The 22,209-nt window shown below is 41.5% G+C and overlaps 2 protein-coding genes across 4 annotated transcripts in view; one reads left to right on the forward strand and one right to left on the reverse strand.

The window, feature by feature from the left end:
• Nucleotides 1-2,501, reverse strand: part of FILIP1L (filamin A interacting protein 1 like) — a 157,073-nt gene extending 154,572 nt beyond the window's left edge. Inside the window, exon 1 of the mRNA XM_039537781.1 lies at nucleotides 2,355-2,501. The gene's annotated coding sequence lies outside the window, so the exon portion shown is untranslated. The remainder of the gene's footprint in view (nucleotides 1-2,354) is intronic.
• Nucleotides 1-22,209, forward strand: part of CMSS1 (cms1 ribosomal small subunit homolog) — a 385,325-nt gene that overhangs the window by 160,499 nt on the left and 202,617 nt on the right. Inside the window, exon 2 of one of the 3 annotated variants that reach the window (XM_039537823.1) lies at nucleotides 17,052-17,122. The exons of the other annotated variants lie outside the window; for them this stretch is intronic. The gene's annotated coding sequence lies outside the window, so the exon portion shown is untranslated. The remainder of the gene's footprint in view (nucleotides 1-17,051; nucleotides 17,123-22,209) is intronic. 3 annotated transcript variants of the gene reach the window in all.

Consider the following 22,209-nt stretch of genomic DNA (forward strand, 5'->3'; position numbering starts at 1 on the left):
AATATTTCTCTGACAAGAAAACATTACTTTTTTTCTGCACTCTGATTATGTGTAGTTAGAAAAAACAGAATTGCTCTTATTTAAAAAAAAAAAGGTTCCTTCCTCCACTCTTGCTACTTAGCACAGCATTGTAGAAATCAGGGTATACCTGGTAGAATCCTTTGACCTTTACTCACACAAGTAATCCTTTGAAGTCTGTGGGACTATTCACATGAACAAGGATTACTTAGACAAGCCCTACTCGCATATCTGGTGACACCTAGGGCTTGTCTACACTTGAAATGTAGCACTTCAGTGTAGATACTTCCTACGTAGACAGGAGCGGGTCTCCTTTCCGTGTAGGTAATCCACCTCCCCACGAGGCCATAACTAGGTTGGCGGAAGAATTCTTGTGTCAACTTAGTGCGGTCTATACGGGGACTTAGGTTGGCTTAACTACATTTTTCAGGAGTGTGGATTTTCACACACCCTTGGGTGACGTAGATGGTTCTATCAGATTTTCTAGTGTAGACCAGCCTCAGGAAAGTGAATTTAAAGTAGATTAGTTAAACTGCATTAAACTTCTGTGTCGACACTCTCACTCAGAATAAAAGTAGCATGTAGACAAACCTTAAGGATTGCAGGATTAGGGCTTTATTTTTGCAACTCTTGTTGCCAGTATAAATCTGATGAAACATTTATTTATTTGGCTTTAAAGAGGCTATCTGGTCAGGTTCAAAATGTAGCTTTATAAAGCTTAATATTAAACATATATGTCTTCATTAATTGTTTTAGGTTCCAGAGGAGACAGTTTTTTCTTTTAGATTTAGTAATTTCCTTGCAGCATTTCCAGCTGAAATACCAAGAGAGTCAGGGCTGGTGGATAGACCAAGAACAGTTTTCATGGTAAAATCTAAGGAAAATGCAAAAAGTAAATGTAGAGTATTGATGATTACAAGTAAACAAGAATTTTTTTGTCCAAAATCCTTTCAATTTTAGTAACCTTGGATGGTGTTAGTAATGGAGGTAACAGCATTTTGTTTATCTAACTTACCTTACTGTACTGTCCTTTTAAATCGTAAATTGATCTAATAAATAGTGGGGTATTTGATAATTCCAAAGACTGTTTTAAATTTAGGGACCAATCCTGCAAACCCTATTAGGTATTAGTGCTCTCTCTTGGGAAAGGTCCTATTGATGACAACAGGACAACTGACAGTAGTGAGCACTACAGGTAATAATAAATTGTGTTGGAGTCATTAGGACTACTTACAGTAGTAAGTAGAAAGAACAGGAGTACTTGTGGCACCTTAGAGACTAACAAATTTATTTGAGCATAAGCTTGAACACCCAGTGCATTTTTGTAGGATTAGACCCTTTGTTTGCATAATTTTATTTGCATGCAAATAAAATGTTCTTTTAATGTAGGCCTCGGTTTATAAAGGTACTTCAGCACTTGCCTAAAATTACAGTACATGAGCCGTTCCACTAACAAACTAACTGTTCATATGCTTAAGTTAGGCACATGATTAAATAGTTTGAATCAGGGTCACAATGAGGCCCCTTATGGAGTGCTCTCTATACAGCAAAGAGTGTAGCAGGAAAGTTCATTGATTTAATAGACTTTTTAAAAAAAAGTTAATCATTATCTCCCACCAGGGGAGCCATGTAAAGCTTCTGGTCTGTTTTGGCTAGGATGGAATGTTGTTCTTTTCCCTTACTGCAGTCTGGGTGTATGTTCTTATTTAAGTGGCATGCTATATGACTGTTGGCTCACCTGCATTTGAAAGGTGACGTGGAAACCTTTCCGTGGTTCTATACATACCACTTTGGGTGCTGTAGATCATCCTTGTTTTCACTTCAAAAAGTTGAAAAGGATAGTTGTGCTATCATTGAAAAATGTAAGCATTTGTGCCTGGATTTAAAAAGCAAATTGTGGGTAAAAAGGACATCCAAACAGATCGCTTCCCATTAGGGCGTGATTAATAAATGTTTAATATAGACAAATCCTTATCTCGATGGCATTGTCCCCACATTTGTTAAACCAGCAATGTCCCATTCAGTACCAGACCTGTGTTCTCCCTGATAATTGGGACTTGGTGGGATATGAGGGCTAAGGTTTTGTACTGGATATAATTCAATTTAGCAAGTTTAACTTGACCCTAAATTATTATTGTTCAGGGCCTCATAAAAATAGTTTGAAGGCTTAGGCAAGACTACAGTAATAAATGTAGTGTGCAGACTTTGAAAAATATTAACAGAATCCTTGTGAAGTTATACAGACCACCTGTGCAATACGTAACTGCTGAGAGTTAGACCCCCTTATGGACTTGTACTGTACTTGTAAGAAATAGTTTTGTCGAATTTGCAGTTACCTGGTTAAGCATTGAGTCTGGGTCCTCTGCTCCCTCAGCTTGTAGATGTGACAATGGAATTATGGGCATTTTCTAGATGCAGGAGTGCCAGTTGTACCCAGGACTGCTGTTGTGAGTGGGGAGGCACTTAGGAACTTTGTCCCCATCTTGGCCCTTGCTCCTGACTGTCTCAGAGCTTTGATTAGCAGCTGCAGACTGAGTCAGATCATCAGCTCCTTCCCCCTGCTAATAAACTCTCCTGTGGGAGTAGAATTCAGTTTGCCTCCCAGCTGCACAGCAGAGGGGCAGAGGGATAGGAGAATCTGCAGGTGGAAATGGGGAGGAAATAAGCTTTACCAAAACATATATTTACGCATGCACTTTACCCCCAGGGAAAAGACGAAGGAGAAAATGAACCACATGGGATGTGTTAGTTGCTTAATGCACTTCTGGAAGGTGTGCAGATACTTCTGTGATGAGTGTAGTATAAGAAGCTGTGTACAACAGAGCATAATAGAGAGACTGCGAGTGCAGCTGCCACTTGGGCCCAGGTGACAGTCACTCCCCTGGGCTTTTTCTTGGGGATGAGGACTGAAAGGTGCATCCCTCTGTCATGCATTAGAGGCCCGAAAGTGAGAAAGCCTAGGGTGAGGGGAGGGCAGGACAGGGAAAGGAGAAGGGAGACCACTTGCGGGCCTGCTCCCATAGCTCATCCTGGTGCCTATAAATCCCAGCTGAACCTTTGACTAAGGGTATGTCTACACTGGCAGAGTTACGGCGCTGGCAGTTACAGCTCCACTCAGAGAACGCTGAAGAGAAACGGCTGTTGTGTGTTCACACTGTCAGCTGCCTGCACAACAGCGTGTTCACACTTGCAGCAGTATTTGGAGCGGTGCACTCTGGGCAGCTACCCCACAGAGCATCTCTTCCTCTTCTGCCGCTAAGAGTTGTGGGAAGGCGGAGGGGGGGGTCACGCGGCGTCCTGGGTCCTGTCCCAATGCCCCGTGATGCATTGCTTCGCATCCCAGCAATCCCTGTGCTTCCGTCCGCATTTGGCACCATCTTTCAACGGTTTGTGTACCTGCCTCTTGGGGCAGCAGGAATGGATCCCACCCTGTTGACCAGAATGCTGCTTGCTCTGACCAACACATCATGAGTGGCAGCGGAGTTATTCCTTAAACTACAAAGGCAAGAGTGCGACATTGATTTTGCCACGTGTAGTAGCTATGATACGAGACTTCTTGTGGCATTCACGGAGGTGCTGACCACAGTGGAACGTCACTTTTGGGTTCAGGAAACAAGCACTGAGTGATGGGATCACATCGTGATTCACGTTTGGAATGACAAGCAGTGGCTGCAGAACTTTGGCATGAGGAAAGCCACATTAATGGGACTGTGTGAGGAGCTCTCCCCATCCCTGTAGTGCAAGGACATGAGAATGAGAGCTGCCCTGTCATTGGAGAAATGGGTGGTGATTGCACTGTGGAACCTGGCTACTCCAGACTGCTACCGATGGGTCGCTAACCAGTTCAGAGTGGGAAAGTCGACTGTTGGACTCGTGTTGACGGAAGTGTGCAGGGCTGTTAATCGCATCCTGCTCCAAAAGACCGTGACTCTGGGCAGTGTGCATGACATTGTGGATGGCTCTGCACAAATGAGCTTCTCTAACTGCGGCGGGGTGATAGGTGGCACGGACATTCCAATTCTGGCACCAGACCACCTAGCCACTGAGTACATTAATCTGAACGGGTATTCCTCTGTGGTTCTCCAGGTGCTTGTGGATCACCGTGGGCATTTCACGGACATTAACGCAGGCTGGTGTGGAAAGGTGCATGACACACGCATCTTTCAGAACACTGGCCTGTTCAGGAAGCCGCAAGCAGGGACTTTCTTCCCGGACCAGAAGATCACTGCAGGGGAAGTCGAAATGCCCATTGTGATCCTGGGAGACCCTGCCTATGCCTTAATGCTGTGGCTTATGAAGCCATACATGGGGCACCTTGACAGCAGCAAGGAGCGGTTCAACAACAGGGTGTCTACACTGGCACCGCGGCGCTGTACCCCTGGTGCAGAAAGCTGTATGTTTCTCGTTGGGGTGGTATTTTTACAGTCCTGCAACTGCGCTGTTTCTACGCACTAAGTGGCTTGGCAGTGTGTACACCTCGGGAGTTACACCGCAGAAAGCTGCTTTGCTGCACAGAAACTTGCCAGTGTAGACAAGGCCTAAGTAATTTTTCCTCTTCGCCCATGTTTGGCAGGGCTCAGAATAGGACAAGACATAGGAGCCTAGTCCAAGGTGGAAAGGAGACTGCAGAGGTGGAATAAACAGACATACAGATAAAGTCCTAATTCCTTGTCATTGTGGAGGAAATGGGACCAGGAAAGCTGGGGTTTAGGGGTGAATGTCAGGCAATATTGTACTTTCAGCTTTGTTGAACAACAGAGTTAATATTATGCATACTTTGGAATCTCTTCTGAGGAGCACCTTGGGGATGGGGGGGAGGGGACGGGAGAGGGGGGAAAAGGTCCAATGAGCAGGACAGAGAGGCAGAAACTTCCTTCATTGACACAGACATTGTGTGTGGCCTTAAGCAAACCGCTTCTCCATACCTTGCTTTTTTCTGAAAGATGAGGATAATAGTTAATTACTTATTTCACAGGGCTGTTGTGAGGACTGAGTGGTTTTGACAGCTCTTTGAAGAAGGAAAGTACAATGTAAAGTGCTATGTCCAAAGTTGGATGTCTAAAGTTAAACACCTATATACCAGATATAATCTCCCCAAATAAATTAATGGCTTCATTTTTTTTCCAGAGGTGCTAAACACCATCGACACCCAGTAGGTAGTTCTGAAGATTTTTACTTTTGTTGGGGGTTGCAGCTGTTGAGCACATCTGAAAATCAGGCCATTTTCATTTAGATGCCTAAATGTGGATTCAGGAGCCTGACTTTAGGCATCCAAATTTAATTATTTTGGCCTGTATATCATGTTTTTTTATTTTACTTTGTTATTTAGTTATCCATGATTTGGAAGTTTGATGTTCATTCTCATAGAAATTTGGAGAGTGAAAAATAATTTGCTTAGTATAAGAAGATGCTCTGTACAAAGCAAATTTAGGCACTGGAAGGAAACAGTTTATAATAAAGCACTGTGCTTTGAGAGAAACCCAATCTTGCCAAGGTAAAAGAACGTTTTAAAAACAAAATCTAGCCCTTGCTGGTATAATAAAAATGAATTTGAGTCCAGTGTGATGCACTGAAAAGCAGTTGCTGAAGCATTAGAGAATGAATTGGGTTTCAGAGATTTACATTTGGAAAATAAATGCTCTAGATGGAGTACTAGCCCATAAATTCATCGGGGGCTTCTGATGATATCCTAAATGTAAAGGTGTATGATGTAGGATTTCAGTATCAACTTACAGTTCTTGAAAGTTGATGCTGTAACACGTTTTTTTCCATCCATTAATTAATACAGTGGCAAGGCAGAATAACTTCACATGTCTGATGCTTTATATTGCTAATTGCAGCTGCCATGAGTAATTATTTCCATTGAAAACTATTCATGTTTCTGTATATAGTAACAGGTTCTTACAACAGGTATGAAATTAAATTGCTACCCTTCTCTAAGAGGAATATTGAAGTTATGTATGGAGCTGAGACATTTCATTTGAATACACGTTTTTCAGTAGATTTGTTGGAGACTTTAAGATCTTCTATTTGCCTCTGAAGCTTTCCATGTGAAATTAGTACTGTTGAAAGGTGCTGGATTGTAGTCCTGAAGAATGAAGGTCTCTCGTTAAAGATCGGATAAATCATGGGCAGTGGCAATGGGTGAGCTTGGCAGACAGCATGGCAGACATGACTCAACCCTGATCTAAAGAAACCATCTTCAGGAGTGAGAGGCAGATCGTTCTTCAGGTCTATTCAATCCTTACCCTCTCTGCTGAGAGTGCCAATATGTATGGTGCTTTTCAGGATGTTATTACAACCAAAGTTGTAACTGATATATTTATTTTTGATGTTTTTAATATAATAGTAATATTAAGATTTGTCTCGCTGTAACTGAGCGCTCTCAGACTGCATGCAATAGAAGTACTGTAAAACTGAGTGACCTACAGGAGATGTTACTTAACTTAGAAAGGCATTTTGGGCCAGAACTGACCAAACCAGTCCTACATCATGTGCTACCTTAACTTCCCTCCCAGTGCTCCAAACGGAGTTAATAGTCCTTGAGATGAGGATTTTAGGAACTAATCTATATTAAACCCTGAGCCATTGCCAGTTGCTTCAGACTGGAATTTTAAATACTGTGGTTTTCTTTTCTGTACTCATTATACAAATTCTGTAGGGGAGAGAGAATGGAATTTGGAAATGTCTGATGTCCAACATCCTTGTTTAAAAAAAGACTTATGTTAATGAACAGCATCTGTATAAGTTTGGGATAGCATCCTGCATATTCCTAAGGAATTGGCTTTATTGTGAAGGGATGTGTCTTATGAGAATGACAATTATCGGAGGGGTAGCCGTGTTAGTCTGGATCTGTAAAAGCAGCAAAGAGTCCTGTGGCTGTGTGTTAAATCATAGGATCTCTTTATGTATTACTATATTTTGAGGGCAGCATAGAACATGTTTATCCAGCTGTGACTCAGGACTCCTATTGAATAAGAAACAGATACCTCCATTAGAGCACCAATTGTGAGTTAGTACATTTTGCATGGTTCCTAGCCTCAAAAAACAAATATCTTCATTACAAGGTATTCTGTTAAAAGAAAGATGACAGTGTAATCCCCATTGTTGAAGAACATCTTTTGATAGTTTAATGCCATTGACATTGTGAAACAACTGCAAGCTGATTATTGCATTTATCAAAAAAGCAGTATGGGAACTGCTTCAGGCTCCTTTATCTTTCAACACCTCCCAAAGCCCAAGGAGGTTTACGCAAGGGCTGCTGGGGAGAGTTGATTAAACTGATGCATGAACCTGATCTGACAAGATAAAAAAAAAACAGTATCAAAATTTAAATTTGTATTGGCTGAAATAATCTGGGCTTCTGTTGAGGTAGTTTATAATGGAGTGGGAGTGACTCAGTGTCAGAAATCTGCATGTATTTTGAGCATATTAACTGACATTTTAATATGGAACTGTAACTGCTTCAGGCTTGCATTTATGCAGCACCAAACTGAAGTCTCTACCTTTCTTTCTCAAGATCCTAGAGAGTTTTAATAGCAATTAGAGATGCAAAGAAATCATATATCCTAGAATTGATCGACTCACTGATGCAGGACTGTTCTCTTTAGTTATTTTCTACTGCTTTTCCAGTCTAGTTTTAGGTATTTCCAGGGATGAGCCTTTCACCATTTTTCTTTGGGAAATTATTTTGCAGTCTTCTTAAGGCTTACGGAAGCTCTTCTGATATTTAGTCTAAATCATGTTGGTCTTTATAGGCTTCTGTCACTGAACTTGCACCCGAACATGCAGGGATTGGCTTGCTGATAACCAGGGCCAGCTCATCAAGCAGGTGTTTGGGGCGGCACTTTCAAGGATTCGGCAGCAATTCGGCGGAGGGTCCCTCATTCCTGCTCGGAGTGAAGGACCTCCCGCTGAATGGCTGTAGATCGCGATTTTTTTTTTTTGGCTATATATATATATATATAATTGGAGATATACCAATCTCCTAGAACTGGAAGGGACCTCGAAAGGTCATTGAGTCCAGCCCCCTGCCTTCACTAGCAGGACCAGTTTTTGCCCCAGATCCCTAAGTGGCCTCCTCAAGGAGTGAACTCACAACCCTGGGTTTAGCAGGCCAATGCTCAAACCACTGAGCTATCCCTCCCCCGCAGGGGTTTTGCTTGGGGCGGCAAAACCCCTGGAGCCAGCCCTGCTGATAACCCCAGCAAATTGATTCCTGTTTTGTTTCTGATGCTGCCTCTTACTTAGAAGATAGATATGATGATACCCATTTCTCAATGGTGTTGTGAAGTTTGTAAAACTCCTTGAGTTCCTCAGATGAAAGGCAGGTGATATATTCATATTCTTTCAAAATAGATGTAGTTGCTAGACTCTCTTAGGCTATTTTTTCCTTTCCTCAGAAAGGGTTTCAAAATAAAGTTGGTCACTTTGAAATCTTGATATTTAAATTTTCATCTAAATCTTGTGTATGCCCCAGATAAGCAAGATAGTTCAGCAGGTGCCTAACATTAAGTACATGAATAGTTCCATTAATGTCAATAGTACTACTCACATTCTTAAAATTAGGCTCATATTGCTGAATCAAGGCCTTAATTCAAAAATTAAACTTTATCCCTTAAACTTTTCGTATTGAACAACTTTTCCATTCCATCAAAGGTAATTTATCCCTAAAGAATTTGCTGCTTTTATCTCAACAGAATTAGGTGCCAATTTATACATACCACACATTCAAGACAAGATTATTATGTTTTGTTTTTGAATCCTGAAGGAATGATGTAATTTTAAAATTGTTTTCACAAACTGGAATATTTTTGGGAAGATCTTGTTCAGACTCTCATATATCTTGCTAGTGAGGATGTACTATTTGGTCACTAGGCAGTATGTAACAACTGCCACAAGTCTTAAAGTTTGTTTCTTCCCTTTTTTGCATTGACACTAACTTGGATCCTGGTGTCTTGCAAGGCCATTGTTCCCCCTCATCAAATCCAATGTGGTCTTAAAAGATGGGGCAGTAAGAGAGTTTTAATGCCATGCTGCAAAAGGAAGCATCAACATTCCTCTGAGAAAATGAATCAAAATGGCTTCTGCTAATCCTCCTGATCTCATGGAGATACGGTCAGACAACCAGTGATCCAGCTTGAAAACTCAAGCAAAGTTTGTGGTGACAGTAGGAGAGGGAAATACTGGTGCCAACTTATGGTAGAGTCTATACAAATTCCATTTAGTTTCTGCTGCTTGCACAGCCTTAGGCTTTGTCTACACTGGAACTTTGTTGGCAAAACTTTTGTTGTTCGGTGTGTTAAAAAACCCACACCCCTGAACGGCAAAAGTTTTACTGATGAAATGCGCTGGTGTGAACAGTGCTTTGTCGGCAAGAGCGCTCTCCTGCCAAAAAAGCTGCTGCCTCTCATTGGGGTTGGAATATTTTTGTCGGCAGGAGAACTTTCTCCTGCCAACAAACAGCAGCTACAGCCTTTTAGCGGCACGGCTGTAGCGGCACAGCCATGTCGCTAAAAGGTGCGTAGTGTAGACAAAGCCTTAGGTATGCTTCTTTGGTTCCATTTAGTAAATATTTTTTGTTTTACAGTCAATGAAACAGCCAAGTGGGACTCAGCAGAACAACGCTGATAAGCCTTATAATGTGCTTTAAAACCTGGCTATTGTTCAGCAAGCATGCTGGAACAGTTTTTTATAGTGGGGGTGCTGAGAGCCATTGAACCAAATGATAAACCCTGTATAAGATGGGAACCACTCCTAGTTCCAGCACAGATGTTGTTCAGTGCTCTGCCCCAAGCGTTCTCTCCCCTTCCTCCACACAGATGATGTAAAGCTGGGATGCCTGGATTGCAACTGGTGGACTCTGTATCATCAGCCTTAACTATACAGGCACTCAGAAGATTGGCCTGTTGGTTAGGGTGCTAGCCTGGAACTCTGAGGACCTGGGTTCAATTTCCTCCTCTGCCACAGACATTCTTTGTGACTTCAGGCAAGTCACTTAGGGCCAGGATTTTTAAACATAGGGGTCTAATTCCCTTGATTTCAGTGGGAGTTAGGCCCCTACATTCCTTTAAAAAACTGATCCTTAGTCTCTCAGTGCCTCAGTCTTCCTTCTGTAAAATGGGAATGATAGTACTTCCATACCTCCTGGGGGATAAATATATTGAAGATTGTGAGGTGCTCATCATATGATGGTAATTGGGCCATATAAGTATCTTAGATAGGAGGATGAACCATGTGAGTGAAAGCATCCGTCTACTTTGTGATTTAAGTAATCAGCTATCCAAATTAGTTCATTTTCTGAATCAGGCTCAGTGGTCTTCAGGATTATCCAAATTTATAAAATAATTCTGCAGCCCAGCCATGAGTTCCACTGGCTATATCAGCTAGATAGTTAAGATGGCACTGTGATTATTTGTACGTGTATTAGACATTATGTTACTCAAACACAATCTTGTAAAACTGCTTGTCATCAACACCCAAGGTATTGCTGATAACATATTTAGAAAGTTCCCTACTGTGAAAGAGTCCTGTATGATGACTTTATTTTATAGTGAAGTCAATGGGAGTTATGCCCAAATAAGGATGGAATGTTGAATAATGACCTGAGTTTAGGATTTGCTTGTTATTTGTATTGTAGTAGTGCCCAGTCAGGGTGGCAGGATTAGGATGCCACTGTGCTGGATGCTGCACTAATACATAGTAAGAGAATCCCTGCCTTAGCATTTACAATCTAATACAACAAAAACAGATGAAGAGTGGGGGGGTAGAACACAAGCCAATCTGTCTGGGTGGTGATAGTTACGTATCATCTTAATTAGTTTTGTCATTCTTCCTGTCACATGAAGATGGAGGCAGGACAGCCACTGAAATATGTCCCATATTTATACTAATTATATATATTACTTCAGTGATACCCAGCCGCTCCTCAGCCTTGCCATTATTAGTTGGCTAGCTTATTGTAGTCCTTATAAGAGAAATGGATCTCGGAGGAATATATTAGTGGCCTTAAGGATCAATTGAAGGAGGGTGTTTCATGCTGAAATCGCAGTGTGGAAGAGAGCGAGAGACATTTTTGGGGGGAGGAGCAGTTTGATAACTGCTATTATGCATATTTAACCTGAATTGTAACACATCCTGGGATGCCACAATGAAAGCTTTCAGAGCCCAAATTCCCAAGGTGTAATTGAGAAGGAGGAGACCTGAATAACTTCTGTGTAAGAGCAATTTTAAATGACACACAACTAGTTGAGGAACCTGGATAGAAAGAGAATAGTGATGGCTTGGGGGAAGAAATTGTACAGGGTAGGCAGCCTACAACGTTTCAGAGGTTTCTTTCCCTCTTCCTCTGTGTACTACAGAAAATCATGCAATTTGGGATATCAAATCAGCCCTGGAAGAGTAGAACTGAACTGGGAGTGTGTTCTCTTATGAGAGCAAGGAACTAATAGAGACAATGCCTTGATAGGCCTGACTACACTACAATTCCTCCTCACTGGCAGTTTCTTCTGGCTTTTGTATTACATTAGGGCTTGTCTACATAACTCACAAGTGCAGATCACACGGGTGTGAATTGCAGTGTGCGTTAAAGCATTGGGCTGTAACTGCCTTAATGTAGACATTGCTAGCGCAAATTAAAAGATACCTAGTTAGCATTAACATAGCTCTGTTTCAATCAGGGCTATGTTAATGCAAACAAGGTACCTTTTAGCAAAGGCAAGTTACAGCCCAACACTTTAGTGCATATAAATGCTGCAGTTCACCCCCCCCCCCCGTATTCCACACTGTGGGTCTGTGTAGACAAGTCCCCAGTCAAAACTGCTGAGAAGTCTTGTCTTCACTAGGGTGCCTACATTTACTTACATCAGTTCATCTGAACAAATGATAGGGAATTAGGTGGCTAGCAAGTTAGCCAAGCACTTGAGACTATGGGTACGTCCAGACTACCCGCCGGGTCGGCGGATAGCGATCGATCTGTCAGGGATCGATATATTGCGTCTCGTCTAGACACGATATATCGATACCGAAAAGCTCTCCTGTCAAATCCGGAACTCCACCAGGGCGAGCGGCGGTAGTGGAGTCGACGGGGGAGCCACAGCCGTCGATCCCGCGCCATGAGGACGGGAGGTAAGTCGAAATAAGATACGTCGGCTTCAGCTACGCTATTCCTGTAGCTGAAGTTGCCTCTCTTACATCGAATCCCCCACCTCCCAGTGTAGACCAGGCCTCTGTTTACAATTAAACTCATGCTTAAGTCCATCTCTCTTCAACAAAGCACTTAAGCACGTGCTTAAACCTCACTTGAGTCTATGGGACTTTCACTTAAAAATATGTATTTAGGTGCTTTTTCTTTGCACAGGGATAGACTTAAGCAGATGTTTAAATGTTTTCCTGAACTGGGGCCTTATTTCTTAAAATGACCTATGTCAATAAGGTTCACTTCCCGTCAGTGCTGCTGATTAAAATCTCTGTGACCTTGTGCAAATCACTTAAATTCTCTCTGCCTTCCTTTACCTAAGCATAAAGTTTAATCCATTCTTTTAAAACAAACGTTTGAAATCATTAAATGGAAATGCCATTATTTCTGTGATGTTCACGTCAGGCTGAAAAAATTATTTTTGTGAGGCAAATAAGGAGTTAAAGGCTCTTGTAGTTTCAAAGAAACGTCTAACAGCTGCTGTAAACTATCTGTACAATCCTAGATGACCTCATTCTTGTTATACAATAGTGATAATATCCAAAAAGGGTTTAAAAAAAGAAAAAAGGACATGTTCTAGAAATGTACACGTGGTATGTAAAATGATCAGAAAAATGCTCTCTCAAAGGGCTACATACTACAAGAATAAAGTTAATTTAAATTAGATGGTAAAATTAAATTTATACAAAAATGTATTTACAGCAACAGTATTTCTGTCCAAAAGACTGTTCTTGGTTACTTAGTGTACAAATGGCAAATAAAAACTCATTTTGATACATGCTGTACGCTAATAGCCACCATTCAGATGTAATTTAATTACAGATTGCTATCTCCATGAAGCTGCTTTTTAGTGGCAATAATATATAGGAATCAGATGTGTTTTTGACAATTTTTGTATGAGTTTGGAGAGATTATTAAGCTCGCGAAAGAGTGGAGTTGAGTATCGGATTTTTGTTACTTAAATAAATTTTTCATCCTTTAGGTATCAAGCTGAATTAGGGATCTGTAGATCTCTAAATGCACATGTTAACTTATTAGCTAAATATGAGCTACATTTCTGAACTGAGTGGAAATGAAACTTTTTCGCTTTACATTCTGTATTGAATGCTTTAAAATAAAAAGGATTCTCAGGATGGTGCCAGTTCAGTTCAGGAGATATAAGGATCTCTTCCAAATCTTCTGCCCAAGAAACCACGGACCCTAATAAACTAGGAGTGTTTGAAAAATGTTGACATGTTTGATTAACAGTCACTCCACAAGACACTTTTATATAGATAATTTGAAAATGTGACAGGTTCGGATTATTTTTTTGGTTTTGTTGTTTAACACATATCTTGTAAAATAAAAACGAAGTGCTATTTCTTTTGTATTATTGGTTGTTTACTAAATTCTTAAAACATGAAAATAAAATCTTTCCTACCAGTTTTGTACTTTTCTGTTTGCAAACAGTGAGTTTTCCTCTTGGTCACATACCGTAATAGTGTTCAGAATTGTCTCTTGTAGTATGAATCTGGAATAAAAAAGAAAAGTTCATAACATAGTTTTATAACAAGCATAGGCAGGCATTACTTAAAGGCGTGATCCAAAGCCTATTGAAGTCAATGCAAAGATGTCCATTGATTTAAGTAGGCTTCGGTAAATTTCTGCAAAACAGTTTATTCGGAGGAAGCCTGTGGTTCTGTTTAGGATTTCTACCCTCTGAATTATAAAGCATACAGACCATGCTCATCATTTGTAATTGGTCAGCTTGGTCTGTGTCCATGGAAGAGGTACATAAATTGTATGTATTTGTTCCATTTCTTCTACTTGTAACACAGTAAAAATGTCATTTTCCTTCATAATGAAAAATAGAAAAATGCAGCAAACTTTATGCTGGGATTTTTTATACTAAAAATCCATGTTTACGAGTTAATAGGTGCAAGCTATGTCAAGCATGCCCCTTGGCCTGTTGTATGGTGCAGTGCCTATTGCATGGCAGATTTGGGAGTCTGATTGGGAAATGGCATTGCACTGATATTGACTATTATAAGGCTAGGAACTGTTGGTCTTTTTAATCTGAGTTACAGTGCTAGAGCTCATTGAGTTGATGTTTTAGAGAGATTAAGGATGGTCACTAAAATAAAGTGCTAGGCAAAAAACAAAAGCCTACTGTATGCTGAGGCATAAAATAAGTGGTCTGTATGTTTAGAAAATCCAAAAATGTAACAAAGAACAAAAAGGGAAAGCTGAATGTGACTCTTTGGAATCACAAAAACAATTTTTATTCTGACCTTACTGGGCAACTCATTTATTGAATACACACAGAGAGCCTTTTCAAACTAAATTACATTTCATATTTGCCCACTCCATCTGGAATCTAGTGCCAAAGTGAAAACCACATAATATATTTTTAGGATTAAACCAGCTATTACTGATAGATAATGACAGTGCAGGAGGAGAAGGCACCAGTTAGTCTGCATTAGCTCATGAATTCTGGATAACTCTTTAGTGAACTCTTAAGATTTGTGAAATTCTACCAGTCTATGCTGATGTCTCACTGCATTTTTGACATGATGAATTATCTCTATCTCTTTTCCCAAGTCACTGACAGGTCACTTCATATACCACCAAAATAGCACTCCCTCTGCTTTTTGAGGTACTGTGCCATGTAGTCCTTATTATAAAATTGAATAAAACAGATGATTTAACGTCGTCTTAGCTAGAATAATATCGCCCCTTATAATAAAACACACTTTGGGGTTTACAAACCTAATGGCCCCATTCATCTCAATTATGTATTCTGATTTAACTTTTATTTATTCCAATATTTTGAACAGGTAGATGCTAGACTTTGGATCTATAGTGACTTTCGGTGAGGTTTTTGTTCCTAAATGCCTAAGTCACTTCTGCAAATACTTATATGTGTGTTTGAAAATGTTAAATCTAATCTTTAGTTACAAAGGGATCTCACTTAACCATGAGACTGGGCAACAAAATGGCAGGTGAAATTCAGTGTTGATAAGTGCAAAGTAATGCACATTGGCAAACATATTCCCAACTGTACATACAAAATAATGAGGTCTAAATTAGCTGTTACCACTAGGGTTGTCAACTTTCTAACTGCAGAAAACTGTATACCCCAACCCAAGGCCCTGCCCCTGCCCTACCCCTTTTCCGAGGCCCCACCCTCCACTCACTCCATTCCCTCTCCCTCCGTCACTCGCTGTCCCCCACACTCGCTCATTTTCACCAGTCTGGCACAGGGGGTTGGGGTACGGGCGTGAGTGAGTGCTCCGTCGGGGGGTACAGGCTCTGGGGTGGGGCCGGGGATTTGGGCCTTGGAGTGCAGGAGTGGGCTTTGGGCTGGGGCAGGGGGTTGGGGTGTGGGAGAGGGTGAGGGTGAGGGCTCCAGCTGGGGGTGCAGGGTCGGGGGTGGGGCTGGGGATGGGGGGTTTGCAGTGCAGGAGAAGACTCTGGGCTTGGGCCGAGGAGGCTGAGGTTCAGGGGGAGTGAGGGCTCCAGCTGGGTGTGTCGGAGGGGGCTCAGGGCTGGGGCAGGGGGGTTGGGGTGCAGGAGGGGGCTCAGGGGGGTGGGCTCCAGCTGGGTGGTGCTTACTTCAGGGGCTCCCAGAAGCGACTGGCATGTTCGGCTCCTAGGCGAAGGAGCAGCCCTGGAGACTCCACATGCTGCCCCTGCCCCAAGCACTGGATCCACAGCTTCCATTGGCTGCGGTTCACGGCCAATGGGAGCTGCATAGGTGGCACCTGTGGGTGGGAGAAGCATGCAGCAGAGCCCCGCAGCCGCTCCTTTGCCTAGGAGCCTGACATGCTGCTTCCATGAGCTGTGCGGAGCCTGCCAGCCCCATTGAGCCAGCAGTGCCACCAACCAGACTTTTAACGGAATTGCCAGGGTCCCTTTTTGCCCAGGTGTTCCAGTCGAAAACTGGACACCTGGCAACCCTAGTTACCACTCAAGAAAGAGATCTTGACGTCATCATGGTTACTTCTCTGAAAACATCTGCTCAATGTGCAGTGGCAGTTAAAAAAGCAAAGAGATGAAATTAATGGACAACAGGTTTAAAAGCAACAGAAGGAATTACTTCCTCACACAACACATAGTCAGCCTGTGGAACTCGTTGCCAGAGGATGTTGTGAAGGCCAAACTATAGCAGGGTTCAAAAAAGTACTAGATAAGGTCATGGCTATTAGCCAAGATGTTGAGATGACAGCCAGAAGCTGGGGTTGGATGGCAGGGGATAGATCACTGAATAAATTGCCCTGTTCTGTTTATTCCCTCTGAAGCATCTAGCATTGAGCTAGATGGACCATTGGTCTGATCCAGTCTGACTGTTTTTCTATTCTTATGTAGATCTTATAGAGGGCATATTCCTGATGAAATAGTGTGAAATATAAAAATCACTCTAGAATCCAGTGACTATCATGTTTACTTTTTACAGGAAAAAGGAATTTACAAGAATATTCCACGCACAGCTGAATTAAGTTAATATGCAAAGTGCCACCTTTCCAGCAAAAAGAAAATAACAAATCGTAAATGTTAGAGATGAGCAAAGATATGTAAGACCAATCACCCTGTCTTCCTTCCTTTGCAGGACTGAATTGTAGATCTACTTTGTCACACCTACATATAGTTAGCCTGTTGAATTTTTGGCTGCAAGAAGGCCATTGAGCTTTTACAGACGGGATTAAAAACAAAAAACACCAGATATCTTTATGACCAATGATGATCTAATGTAAGGAGAATTGAAACTTATGCTTCAGGGTTAGGGAAGAACTTTTTGCCTGATGTGCAATATTACATAATCAGCTATGTTTTGGTTATGTATTTTCACCTTTCTCAGAAGCATCAATTATTGGACAGTCTTTGAAGCAGATTAGACTTGGATTGGATAGACCAGTGGGCTGACTAAGGGTACATCTACACTACGGGATTATTCCGATTTTACATAAACCGGTTTAGTAAAACAGATTGTATAAAATCGAGTGCACGCGGCCACACTAAGCACACTAATTCGGTGGTGTGCGTCCACGGTCCGAGGTTAGCATCGATTTCTGGAGCGTTGCACTGTGGGTAGCAATTCCGTAGCTATCCCATAGTTCCCGCAGTCTCCCCCGCCCCTTGGAATTCTGGGTTGAGATCCCAGTGCCTGATGGGGCAAAAATCATTGTCGCGGGTGGTTCTGGGTAAAGGTCGTCAGTCACTCCTTCCTCTGGGAAAGCAATGGCAGACAATCATTTCGCGCCCTTTTTCCCTGGATTGCCCTGGCAGACGCCATAGCATGGCAACCATGGAGCCTGTTTTGCCTTTTGTCACTGTCACCGTATGCGTACTAGATGCCGCTGACAGAGGCGAATCAGCAGCGCTACACAGCAGCATTCATTTGCTTTTGCATGATAGCAGAGATGGTTATCAGCCGTTCTGTACCATCTGCTTCCATTGTAAATTGACAATGAGATGATGGTTACCAGTCCTTCTTACTGTACTCTCTGCTGCTATCATGGGTGCCCCTGGCTGAGGTCGGCCGGGGGCGCAAAAGACAAAAATGGGAATGACTCCCCGAGTCAATCCCTCCTTTTTGGTATTTAAAAATAGAATCAGTCCTGCCTAGAATATGGGGCAAGTGTACTAGAGAACCAGTGTATCAGAGAACCAGAGAGCACAGCCACTCCGTGTCAGATCCCGCAGAAATGATGAGCTGCATGCCATTCACAGGGGGTGCCCCTGCAACAACCCCACCTGTTGCTTCCCTCCTCCCCCAGCCTTCCTGGGCTACCGTTGCAGTGTCCCCCCATTTGTGTGATGAAGTAATAAAGAATGCAGGAATAAGAAACAGTGACTTGTTAGTGAGATAAAATGAGGGGAAGGCAGCCTCCAGCTGCTATGATAGTCCAGGCAGGACATTAAGCAGTGTAGGGGAGAGGAGCCCAGCATGCCGCTGCTATGATAGTCCAGGCAGTACACAATCTTTTCTTTACACATGAAGGGCGGGGGCTGATGGAGCTCAGCCCCCTGTTGCTATGATGAAGATGGTTACCAGCCGTGCTGTACCATCTACTGGGAAAGATCAGGAGTTTTTTACCCAGGCGCCCCTGGCCGACCTCACCTGAGGCCAGCCAGGAGCACTAACGGGCTGATGATGAGGACAGATACCAGTCCTTCTGCACTGCACCATCTGCCACAAGGCTGATGATGATGACGGATATCAGTCACATTGCACCATCTGACACCAGGGAGGGGGAAAGAGGATACTGCAATTGACTGCCGCAGCATCGCGTCTACCAGCAGCATTCAGTAGACATAGGGTGACATTTAAAAGAGTCAAGAGACGATTTTTTTCCCTTTTACTTGTGGGGGTGGGGGTAAATTGGCGAGCTATGCCCTGAACCACCGCGGACAATGTGTTTGACCCTACAGGCATTGGGAGCTCAGCCAAGAATGCAAATGCTTTTCGGAGACTGCAGGAACTGTGGGATAGCTGGAGTCCTCAGTCCCCCCTCCCTCCCTCCATGAGTGTCCATTTGATTCTTTGGCTTTCCGTAACGCTTGTCATGCAGCAGTGTGCTGAGTCCCTGCTGTGGCCTGTGTCTGGAGATTTTTTAAAAATGCTTTGGAATTTCGTCTTCTATAACGGAGCTCTGATAGAACAGATTTGCCTGCCCATACAGCGATCACATCCGTACGGTCCATGCTGGAGCTCTTTTTGGATTTGGATTTTGGACTGCATCGCCACCCGTGCTGATCAGAGCTCCACGCTGGGCAAACAGGAAATGATATTCAAAAGTTCGCGGGGCTTTTCCTGTCTACCTGGCCTTTGCATCCGAGTTCAGATTGCTGTCCAGAGCGGTCACAGTGGTGCACTGTGGGATACCGCCCGGAGGCCAATACCGTCGATTTGCGGCCACACTAGCCCTAATCCGATATGGTAATACCGATATTAGCGCTACTCCTCTCGTTAGGGAGGAGTACAGAAACTGGTTTAAAGAGCCCTTTATATCGATATAAAGGGCCTCTTAGTGTGGACGGCTGCGGCGTTAAATTGGTTTAACGGTCCTAAAATCGGTTTAAACGCATAGTGTAGACCAGGCCTCTGTGTGGCAAATCCCATCTCATTGCAGTACTTAATAGAACAACCATCCAAAGGGGAAAAGTAAATTCACACAAACTTCACAGCTGGTTATGTCACCTTATGACGACGTAATATCTCTTAACTCATTGTGACAAAACTCTTTTGTTAAGAACCAAACAGCTGTTTGCTTTCTTTAATCACTCTGAGTCATAGATTGCAGCAAACTTTGTGTTGGTTTAGTTTGTTTTGTTTTTCTAATAACCCTGGAGAGTTCTATTATTTTCCTTGTCATACTTCTGTCCTTAGTGCTCTGCTCTTGTTAATATAAGCTATTCATATAGTCATTCAGCATTCCCAGTAGATCAACAAAGGGCAGTTGGGTACCCAACTTATTTTGAAAGTCGCGTGTTTTGAAAATCTTTCCATTGTCAAAATGCCATAAATATTTTCATCTGATTTATTCTGTATTTCAGGCAAGTTACATTTTTTAATTTCTCAAGATTATGCCATGTTTGACAGTATGACCTTCCATTCTTCCATCATCATTAGAAAGATGTTACATCAGCCATGTGTCAGACATATTAGAAAAGTACTTCTTCATGTTATACATCTGTGATCTAAACTATAATATACACATTTAATGTTATGTTCACAGTCTGAAGAAAACTTCAAATGCTGCTGTTCTTCAAAATTCTACATTTTTTCCCTTTCAGTAATATATATGCAAGACATATGCTTTTAAAATATTAAAATATAACTTCTAAATAAACAGTAATCCTCCACTCTGCTCCACCAAACTGTTATATTGCATGTTTCTACTTACATGGATTATATGTATGTTCCTATGACCTCCCTCTCATAATATTGTTTATTAATATTTTTAAAGCCAAAGGATATATTGAAGGAATTTGGAATGAAAGTACTACATTTAATCTCTGAAATCATTATAATTAGGGCTGTCGATTAATCGCAGTTAACTCATGCAATTAACTCAAAAAATTTATTGTGATTTATTTTTGTTTTAATTGCACTGTTAAATAAGAGAATACCAATTGAAATTTATTAAATATTTTGGATGTTTTTCTACATTTCAAATATATTGATTTCAATTACAACACAGAATATAAAGTGTACAGTGCTTACTTTATATTATTATTTCTATTACAAATATTTGCACTGTAAAAATGATAAACAAAAGAAATAGTATTTTTCAATTCACCTCATACAAGTACTGTAGTGCAATCTCTTTGTTGTGAAAGTGCAATTTATAAATGTAGATTTTTTTTTGTTGGTTACATAACTGCATTCAAAAACAAAACAATGTAAAACTTTAGACCCTACAAGTGCACTCAGTCCTACTTCTTGTTCAGCCAATCGCTAAGACAAACAACTTTGTTTACATTTAGGGGAGATAATGCTACCAGCTTCTTACTTACAATGTCACCTGAAAGTGAGAACAGGTGTTCCCATGGCACTTTTGTAGCTGGCATTGCAAGGTATTTATATACCAGATATGCTTAACATTCGTATGCCCCTTCATGCTTTGTTCCAGAGGACATGCTTCCATGCTGATGACGCTTATTAAAAAATAATGCGTTAATTAAATTTGTGACTGAACTCCTTGGGGGAGAGTTGTATGTCTCCTGCTCTGTGTTTTACCTGCATTCTGCTATATCCGAGACTGCTATAACGTGAAATATGATGACCGAGCATGTTGTCGGTTTTAAGAACACTTTCCCTGCAGATTTGACAAAACTCAAAGAAGGTACCAATGTGGGATTTCTAAAGATAGCTATAGCACTCGACCCAAGGTTTAAGAATCTGAAGTGCCTTCCAAAACCTGAAAGGGACGAGGTGTGGGGCATGCTTAAAAGAGCAACACTTTGATGCAGAAATTACAGAACCCAAACCACCAAAAAAGAAAATCAACCTTCTGCTGGTGGCATCTGACTAAGATGATGAAAATGAACATGCATCGGTCTGCATTGCTTTGGATCGTTATCGAGCAGAACCCATCATCAGCATGGATGCATGTTCTGTGGAATGGGGATTGAAGCATGAAGGGACATATGAATCTGTAGCGCATCTTGGAAATATCTTGCAACGCTGGCTACAACAGTGCCATGAGAATGCCTATTCTTACTTTCAGGTGACATTGTAAACAGGAAGCGGGCAGCATTATCTCCTGCACATGTAAACAAACTTGTTTGTCTGAGCGATTGGCTGAACAAGAAGTAGGACTGTGTGGCCTTGTAGGCTCTAAAGTTTGACATTGTTTTATTTTTGAATGCAATTACTTTTTGTGCATAATTCTACTTTTGTAAGTTCAACTTTCATGATAAAGAGATTGCACTACAGTACTTGTATAAGGTGAATTGAAATACAATTTACTTTTACAGTGCAAATATTTATACTAAAAATAAATATAAAGTAAGCACTGTGTACTTTGTATTCTGTGTTTAAATTTAAATCAATATATTTGAAAATGTGGAAGACATCCAAAATATTTAAATAAGTGGTATTTTATTGTTTAACGGCGCAATTAATCACACAATTAATCATGATTAATTTTTTTAATTGCGTGATTAATCGTGATTAATTTTTCAATCTCTTGACAGCCCTAATTATAATAAAATGACTTTCATGTGTTTTACAGAGTTGACAAACCAATCAGGTTTCACTGAAAATCTATTCAGATACCATTCCACATTGACCGTTTTTAGCAAGGGACTATCTAAAAACATTGTTGGAAATCTCCCAGGCAAACATCCGTGAGTTTTTTATTAAAAAGAATTAGGCAAAAATCAAGTGTCTCAAGAATTATACATGTGCAAAGCAGCAACAAATTCTGATATTTCCTACAATGTGATATATTTCTTTCCAAATGTCATCTGCATATGGACTCCTTGGCATTCTATATGGAATTTAGGCC

Source organism: Mauremys reevesii, linkage group 1, assembly GCF_016161935.1.
Source record: "Mauremys reevesii isolate NIE-2019 linkage group 1, ASM1616193v1, whole genome shotgun sequence".
NCBI classification, from domain to species: domain Eukaryota; kingdom Metazoa; phylum Chordata; order Testudines; family Geoemydidae; genus Mauremys; species Mauremys reevesii.